The sequence below is a fragment of the Callorhinus ursinus genome, unplaced genomic scaffold (assembly GCF_003265705.2).
Source record: "Callorhinus ursinus isolate GAN/ISIS: 27379988/994484 unplaced genomic scaffold, GSC_fseal_2.0 scaffold10, whole genome shotgun sequence".
NCBI classification, from domain to species: domain Eukaryota; kingdom Metazoa; phylum Chordata; class Mammalia; order Carnivora; family Otariidae; genus Callorhinus; species Callorhinus ursinus.
The window spans coordinates 72,168,776-72,178,497 of NW_027397072.1; the positions used below are offsets into that span (position 1 = coordinate 72,168,776).

A 9,722-nucleotide genomic window follows, 5' to 3' on the forward strand; every position below is an offset into this window, starting at 1 on the left:
AGATTCAAAGAAGAAATAAAAGGGTGGTAATTTGTAATAAAGTAATACATACTTCAGCATGAAAATGCTTGGGCCCAACGATAATAGAAGATAAAACAAAAGAGCGGGTGCTGTAATCACTCACATTCACCATGAATGGGACAACTATAAACTTAGATCAATATAGTGTGTTACACTGCATACAACTAGTGTTGCCATTGGTGATATAATTTTGCAAATAGTGAACAAATCTTTGTAAAGTTCCAAAAAAGAGTACAAAAATTTTTTTTTACCTATCCATTTGAGACAGAGAGAGAGAGAGGAAAAAAACACAAGCCAGGGGAGGGGTAGGAGGAGAGGGAGAAGCAGACTCCCCACTGAGCAGGAAGCCCGACTCAGGGCTCAGTCCCAGGACCCCGAGATCATGACCTGAGCTGAAGGCAGACGCTTAACCAACTGAGTCACCCAGGTGCCCCCCAAATTTTTGTTTTACATGGCAGTCACATTCCTGGAAAATTAGGTGTGTCTGAAACCATGCAAAAAATATATTTTATTTATTTGTAAAATATAATTATGTTTAAGGCACAGGTAATTATAAACATTTTGTTGTTGTTTTAGATCTATATGAATATCTGGGACAAGACATCTCAGACTCTTGTCAACTAAATACAAGTAGTACCATATATTGTGACAACAAAAAACATACCTCCCTCCCCCCCCCCCCCCCCCCGCCAAAATTTGCAAAATGCTCCAAGGGGATACTACTGGGCCCTTCACGCCATAGAAAGTTATTCCACTAGCACTTACCTTTAGCCTCTACTGACAGAGTCCTCAAGTGACAGTAGTTAAACAAATAGGGGTTTGTTTCTCTCTCAAGTGAAATAAAGCTGAAAGCAAGCAGTGTTGGGCTGGTCTGTTCAAGTCTCCTATCCTTTCTGCTTTAACATCCCCAGTATTGATTTTCTTTTTTTTTTTTTTTTAAGATTTTTTTTTTTTTTTTTACAAAGACAAGAGACAGTGAGAGCAGGAACACAAGAGGGGGGAGTGGGAGAGGGAGAAGCAGGCCTCCCGCGAGCAGGGAGCCCCATGTGGGACTCGATCCCAGGACCCTGAGACCATGACCTGAGCCGAAGGCAGACCCTTAACGACTGAGCCACCCAGGTGCCCCCCTAGTATTGATTTTCAAACTCAAGTTCATGGCTGCAAAATGGCTGCTGGAGCTCCAGCTATTGTGTCTGTGATCTGGGTATGAAGAAGAAAGAAGAGAGAAAGTCAGGAAGATGGATAAAGCTCCTTTAGGAATGTTTCTGGAAGTCCCACCCAACAGCTCCCTTTATATCTGTCCTCAAAGCAGGCCTGGAAATGTAACTTTTTAGTTAAGTGCTTTGCTGTCTCTAATAATAATATTGGGTTCTATAGTAAAGAAGCAGGAGGGAATAGACATTGGGTGGGCAGACAGCCATTCCTGCCATATTGTTTCTCTCACCCACTGACAATATCCAGGGAAACTGCCAAAACCCCAAATGCAGATTCAACACACAGATCCTAAGAGGGGTATTCAACCTTTTGAGTTCTTTGGCTCAGGGTCTCAAACTTCTAACGGCTTCCATTTTTGTCCGTTTCACCCGAGGAAGCACAGTGAAGCCTCATTACAACGATCAAAACCCAAAATCTGCTGGAGCTTCTAGTGTGAGAGCTCAAGATGACACTGGTTTAGTTTATCACATTTGATATTAGTCATTCGAGCGTATGTATGTGTGCTTGCTTTCCAGAGTCGGTGCCAACCCCTCTAGAATTTTCCTAGAAGAGTTTTGTTCAGTCTTACAAACATGTAGTGCATCAACTGCCTGTCTCCTGCTGCATGCCAGGGATGAAAGATGAAGCCAACAAAGGCTCTTCCGTGGAGAGCTGGCAGTCTGGGCCTGGGAGGCGGTGGGAGGGGACCGAGGGACGGCAGTGACAGGCCACTGCACTCCAAAGTGGTCAGTGCACTGCCATACTTAGTAGGTGCTCAATAAATAGTGGCGCTTTGACCTGTCATCTTCTTCGTGATGCTTGGGAGACGAATCTGCTCTTCCAAGCTGAGGCTTCCTGGGTTGAGGAGTTACTCACCACGTTTCTACTGCCAAATGCTCTGTTTTTCCTTCCATTTCACTCAGTCAACTATGCCCTAGAATAAGTTCCTGAAATATGTTTTTATTTTCAACCTTGCAGAAACCCTTCTTGTGTTGAAGCCATGCCAAAACTCTTGGAACTGGGAAATATCCAGAGATATGCAAAGTTTAAAAAAAAAAAAATCTCTGTACTTGGAAATTCCTAGTTCTTCCTTAGCCTCAAAATCCCTCCAGAGGGCAATGTGGCAAGAATTTTCAAAGTTTTAATGAAACGTTTATACCCTTTGACCCTGCGGTTCCTCTTCTAAGAATTTATACCAAGAAAAGAATTAAGGATATACACAAAAATACAAAACAAGGATATTTTTAGAGACTGGTTTATAACCATGAAAGCACCTAGATGTGGCTGTTTGCAATGTTTACTAACCAATAATAAAAGATCAGTGACTGTAGTACATTCCATACAACAACACTGCATTCACTTGAAATTATTCATTTAACAATTATGTATTGATTACTTGCTATATGCCAGGCGCTGTTGTAAACAGAAGGATATATTACTGAATAAGCAGACAATGTGGATCTCACATTCTGGCTATGTGCCATAATTATATTTATTGACATGAAAATATATTTAGCATATATCATTAAATGAAAAAAGGCAGGTTACAAAATCATTAATAATAATGATGATAGTAGTAGATAACACACTAATGTATTTCTTATGTACCAAACATCATGTTAGGAGCTTTACAGACATTAGTCATTTTATTTATGTAAGAACTCGATATGATCCAATGCTTGTTTAACAAATAATTTTTATATTCATTACTATTTTGTTGAACAAGACAGGCACAAGTGCAATAATAAATCAACTGTTTTCTTTCTCTCACATTTATGTCAAACCCGCTCTCTGGGTTTGTCCTTTTGCGGCCCATGGATGACATCTCAGGCAGGTCTTGGCATTTCTGGTCCCTTGCAGTCAGCGGGGCTGTCTTACTTTGAGGATTGAAATGTCCAGTCCAATCTGAACTTCTCCCTACTTGAAGAGACTCTTCTCCTTCAGGCTGGGCTGCTATGAGCTCGGAATCCTGGAAGGATTTCTTCTCACAACTGCTCCTCTTCCCTTTGCATTTGACCCCTCCAAGGCAGGGCCCTGGCTGGGCCTGGGGGAAGGGCAGGCCTTCCACAGCAGGCGCAGTCCTGGACCATCACTGGCTCCTGTGGGTGGACTGCATGCACCTTGGCAGCCTCTTTCTCTGCCAGGTGCTTCTGCAGGCGCTCCCAGGATTCTCTGTGGGGGATGCTGTCTCTCTCATAGCTGGAAGCTTCCTGTTCTCCCCTCAGCCCATGCTCTCCAGCAGCCTCCCTTACGCTGATTTTCTCCTTTGGGCCCTTTGCCGTCCCACTCAGGAGTCCTGCCATGTGGTTCCCCTTTCAAATAACCCAGGCCAGCTCCCCCCTCAGATTCCCATGTCCCCTTGGTGGAGCTCACACACCTTTGCCTGCCACTGAGGAAGGGCAATCCTTCTCTCTCCTTGTTGTTGGGCAGACTTAGGCACAACCACAGTCTCTCACCTATGGGCATCCCTTGGCAAAAGGCAGACACCCGTCCCCAAACTCTAGGAGGGCCACATCTAGCTCTTTGAGTGGGTCTTCTCAAGGGTGTCCCACCTGGCTTGGGATGAGGGGCTGCACTCCTCTCCCCCTGGGAGGTGGCAGGGGATCCAGCCCATCAACAAGGTTCTCGGTGGAATTTTCTCTCACTGCTCTTCAGCCCTCACTGTTAGAGGCTAGAGGGGGGATTGCTCAAAGCCTGCAGAGCCTGTTTCATAATCTCTCCATTTACCCTGTGTCAGTTGAATAGAAGTCATAGCACCTTAATTAGGATATTCAGGATATGGGGTCCTTGGCTAACCTGTTGTATTGTCATCAACCTTTAGGGCTTTGGGCAAAAGTAAGCACAAGGAGCCCCATTTTAACCTCCTGTGACATTCCTGTGGACGTGCACGTGTCTGAAGGTTTTGCTGCAAAAGGGCATCAGTTATCTTCAGGTCATAAAGCTGTTTTCCTCTTTTGTGCTTATCAGTACTTCATCTGTACCGCACTACTGAACTTTAAAACGCACTGAGCACATTTTAAAAGAAAAGCTATTCTTAGAAGGAAAATACTCTTCCATGTGCAAAACAAAACAAAACAAAAAAAACCTAGACACAGATACCACAGCCTTCACAGAAATTAACTCAAAATGGATCACAGGCCTAAATGTAAAACGCAAAACTGTAAAACTCCTAGAAGAAAACACAGGTGAAAACGCAGGTGGCCTTGGGTACTGTGATGACTTTTAGATACAACCCCAAAGGCACCATCCATGAAAGAAATAACTGACAAGCTGGACTTCATTAAAATGAACACTGTCTGCTCTGCAAAAGACGACTTCAAGAGAATGAGAAAACAAGCCACAGAGAAGGAGAAAATATAGGCAAAAGACACCTCTGATAAAGGACTGTTATTCAAAATAAATGGAAAACTCTTAAAACTCAGTAAGAAACAACCGATTAAAAAAATGGGCCAAAGACCTTAAGAGACGTCTCATCTAAGAGGATAGCAAATAAGCATATGAAGAGATGCTCAACATCATAGGTCATCAGGAAATGCAAATTATTATTTTTTAACGAGAATGGCAATTTTTTTTGAAGATTTTATTTATTTATTTATTTGAGAGAGAGAGAGAGCTAGAGAGCACAAGCGGGGGAGAAGGAGAAGTTCCCCACAGAGCAGGGAGCCCCACATCGGGCTAGATCCCAGGACCCTGGGATCATGACCTGAGCCGAAGGCAGACGCTTAACCAACTGAGCCACCCAGGAGCCACAGGAAATGCAAATTAAATCAACATAATACCAGCAGCCTGAACAGGTGTGGCTCTCGGGGCACCGCCCTCTTCCCTGGTGGAGGTAGATGCTGCAGTGGCTGTGGCCACCCTGGCTGGCCCGACCCATGTGGCCACGCGGTGGCTGCTGGCTTGTGCCAGGGTGCCACTCCTGTGAGCACCACTGTCCGATTTGGGGGCAGCCCCACCCGCCACGCACTGGCCTAACGACACTGCTCCTGGTGCCAACTTTTGAGGATGTTTCCATACCTGAAAAGTCCACGCTTAGATTTGTGGAAAGGGCACCACCGTGCCAAAGGGAAGAAGATAACCTCAATACCTGTGTGACTTCCGGGGACCTTGTACTGGATGAAGCTCCTGAGTTCACAGAAGGTGGTGGTTACCTCCACGGGGGACATTTTGAAATGCTGCACCTGACAATCCACCACTCTATGGATGCCAAGAACATGTTTGCCTGATAGAGGGTACCAGCCCCTTTCAAGTCCATCACCTGCAAGGATACGGGACAGCCCATGGCGGGGAGGCCACCAAGGTGCCATTGGTCAGTGTGTGGCTCCCGTGAAGGAAGGCTGGCAGTCTCACAGTAGAGATGGGTGGGCGCGGTGAATCCAGAGATACCACGTTTCCTCGACCCGCTTGTTGCCCTGCCCAGCAAAGTCCATGTACCATGCGACTCTAGAGAAGAGGCAGAAAGATCAAGAGGAACGAAAACAGAACAACCACAACCCCTGGACCTTTGAGCACATAGCCACTGCCAACATGCTGGGGTACAGAAAGTCCTGAGCCCATATGACTTGACCCAGAAGAGGCATGACTGGGGCAAGCCCTATATGTCTAAATGTGGGTAATGAGAATGTGAGAAATACACGTAAAAAGGCTATTGAGAAAGAATCTACCTTTTTCTTCCCCTCGGCCTACCCTTAAAGTCTGTGCATAGCCCTAAAAATCTAACTAAGGAGCAACATATGAGTAAGTGATTTCTGAAAAACTGTACAATATCTGTTGATTTTTAAAAACGTATTATATTTACATTAAATAAAGCTTGAGTATCGCCTCAAAAAAACCCCAACCAACCAAACAAAAAATAATGAGATAACCACTACACCCCTATTAGAATGACCAAAAGCTGGAACGCTGACCACACCAAATGCTGGAGTAACAGGAACTTTCATACACTGCTGGTGGGAATGCAAAATGGTACAACAACTTCAGAAGACAAGTGGTTTCTTACAAAACTAAACGTACTCGTACCATATGATCTAGCACTTGAACTCCTTGGTATTTACCCATAGGAGATGGAAACTTCTATCCACACAAAAAAACCTGCCTATGGATGTTTATAGCAGCTTTATTCATAATCACCAAAACTTGGAAGCCACCAAGATGTCCTTCAGTAGGTGAATGAATAAGTAAACCTGGTATATCCAGGCAATGGAATATTACTTGGCACTAAAAAGAAATGATCTGTCAACCCATGAAAAGGCATGGAAGGAGCTTAAATATATATTACCAAGGAAAAGAAATCCAACAGGAAAAGCTATATGCCGTATGATTCCAGCTATAGTACATTCTAGAAAAGGCAAAACTATGGAGAGAGTAAAAAGATCAATGGGGAGTGCCTCGGTGGCTCGGTCAATTAAGCATCTGAGTCCTGATTTCAGCTTGGGTCATGATATCAGGGTCCTGGGATGGAGCCCCGCACCAGGCTCTGCACTCAACCTGGAGTCTGTTTGAGGATTCTCTCCCTCTCTCTCTCAAATAAATAAATCATAAAAACAAACAAACAAAAAACAATGGTTGCTGGGGGTCGGTGTGGAAGAAAGGGATTAATAAGCAGAGCACAGAGGATTTGGGGGCAGTGAAGATACTCTGTAGGATACTATCATGTTGGATACATATCATTATAAATTTGTCCAAACCTATAGAAGGTACAGCTCCAAGAGTGATAATGTAAACTACGGACTTAGGGTGATTATGACGTGTTAATGTAAGTTCATCAATTGTCACAAAATGTCCCACTCTGGGGGGATGTCGATGATGGGGGATGCACGTGTGGGGACAGAGGGTATGTGGGAAATCTCTGGCCCTTCCTCCCAATTTTGCTGTTCACTAAAACTGCTCTAAAAAAAAACATTCTTCCAGGAAAAAAAATGTTAAAAACATTTATTTTCTATTTTCTTCTCTTTTTTAAAAAAGATTTTATTTATTTATTCGACAGAGGGAGAGAAAGCACAAGTAGGCAGAGTGGCCAGCAGAGGGACAGGGATAGGATGAAGCAGACTCCCAGCTGAGCAGGGAGCCCCATGTGGGGCTCCATCCCAGGACCCTGGGATCATGACCTGAGCCAAAGGCAGGGGCTTAACCAACTGAGCCGCCCAGGCGCCCCTTTCTATTTTCTTCTTGAGTGAGTTTCAGTAATTCATGTCTTTCTAGGGAAGTTTCCATTTCATCTAAGTTAACTAATTTATTGGCATACCGTTGTTCAAATATTTCCTTATAATTCTTTTCATTTCTGTAAGGTTGATAACCATGTTCCTATTTTATTCCTGATTTCAGTAATTTGTGTTGTGTCTTTTCTCTTTTTTTCCCCCCTCTTGGTCAGTCAAGCTAAAAGCTTGTCTATTTTCTTGATCTTTTCAAAGAAACAACTTTTCATTTGTTACATTTTCTATTGGTTTTCTACTTTATTTCCACTCTTCTCTTTATCATTCCATTTCTTCTGCTTCCTTTGGGTTTAGTTCATTTTTTCCTTTCTTAGTTTCTTACGGTGAAAGTTTAGGTAATTGATTTGAGATCTTCCTTCTTTTCTAATATAGGCATTTAGTTGTAAATTTCCCCTTTGGCAGTCCTACCCTGCCATGATATTTGGGCTGTCCGGGCTCCCCTTGGGATTGGTTTGAACAATGAGTGTTGTTTCACACCACACAAGTTAGGCGATTTGTCGGTTATTTTCCACATAATACTTTATTTTGGCTATCCAAGGGTGAAAAGTTTCATTTAGACATATCATCAGTAATCTCAACATTATACAGCTATACAAAGAACATCACACTCAGACTCACTGGGTACACCAATTTACAATAGTTAAATGCCATGAGGGGAGCATGTGGGCAAGGAAATGGGCCACTACATTGCAGTGTGATAGTGCTGTGTCTGCACGCTAAGGGAACACAAGACAAAGACACGTAGGTAGAGTTCTAGGGTCAGAGAGGAAATGACATCTACTGACATCTGAATGTTGCTTGGAGGTCAGCCCCCACAAGAGACCAGGGCTGTGCAGCATCCTCCCACGTGCCACAAAAAGTGTCACCTGGAGACAGAGCTCAGTTCAGCAAGTGGACTTGTCTAAGAAATATACAAGTCATTTGAGAAGCTCATATCATTTGATGCATTGAAGTCCATGACCTTGCAATACTTCTACCCTTACCCTATAACCTCTGGAACTCCTGCCTACAGATTCATCTCCACCCTGTGCTCCAGGGCCAAGCATCCAAGGCCAAGGCATGGTGACCAGGAGCCCTGGTCTGAGGCTGACTGACTCAGTGTGGAGTAGGCCTGGAAGCTTTCTTTTCTTTCATTTTGTCCTCCATGTTTCCTTGTGACCTAGTCCTTGTCTGATGAAGGCAGTGCGGTACAGCTCTTCAGTCCCAGCTCTACGATATTTCCTTGTAAATCAAGTTCCCGATTCACGCCGATGGGTTCTTCCTGCTATTTTTAGTACCCAAATCTTGGAGAACTGCTTGCCTGTTGATCCTTTACCCACCAACCACTGATCCTGACTCAGCTAGGGCGACTGTCAGTCCTCATCTGGACCCGCCCCTTTTTGTAGGGATTAGTATAGGAGGGGCCACGGCCTTCAACAAAGGACAGTCCTCAGAGGACAATTTGAATGATTCTTGTAGCTTGTTAATTCTACCTGTCAGTTAACTGATTACCAATCTCATTTGGGTGAATGGGCAGACGCACTGCCATACATCTGTCCATCTCCCAACTAACTACCCCTGCCCGTCTGTCTAGACCCCCCAGTCTTCATCTTGCCAAATCTGACCCATCTTCCCAACCCCTTACCCTGGTTCTTGACAGGTCCTTGGCCTTCCCACAAGAACCCATTTCACCACAGCTTAAAGTACTTAACTCAAGTACCAATAGTGTGGGTTTGTGCTCCAGGATCCTGACCACGAGGCTCCGGTTGCAGGTTTAGCCAAAGCAGGGCACATTTTTAAATGCAAACTTTGTCGTTGAATCTTTTTGGTCACCCTCTTAGCATCTGTAGCTCACCTCTAACTGCCTCGCCCCAAAGAGGTGGAGCCACAGGGCACCCCTACACCATGCTCCCTGGGCCTGCCCAATTCAAGCTGCCCACCCTTGCTACCACCTCTCACACCTCCTCCCCAGCAAGGCCCCCAATTCCTCCAGTGCACAGGATCCCTGCCCAGTTGCAGGAGGACATCGGTCTGCACTGGGAGCCTCTCAACCTTCTTAAGGGTCTCCTATGTGCTGCTGTGGGGCTAGCCGCTGCAGACCCAGGGACTAACATGCCGGTATCTGCCCGACAGGATCTTCCAGCGAATGGTGAGTGCGTTCCACTCGGCAGGACTGCTTGGACTTCCAAGGGACCACATCTGGCCAGTTTTGCAGGCGGGAAAGGAGCCTCCACCCGGTGGCCAGGCTTCTCCGGAGATATTTGGTTCAACTGGCCTTCTTTGCCCAGCTCTCTTCTTTGCTTCCTAAAGGCACAG

The 9,722-nt window shown here is 44.9% G+C and overlaps 1 pseudogene; it reads left to right on the plus strand.

The window, feature by feature from the left end:
• The first annotated feature begins 3,029 nt into the window (after positions 1-3,029).
• Positions 3,030-5,831, plus strand: LOC141373641 (large ribosomal subunit protein uL16m pseudogene; annotated as a pseudogene).
• Positions 5,832-9,722: the final 3,891 nt, after the last annotated feature.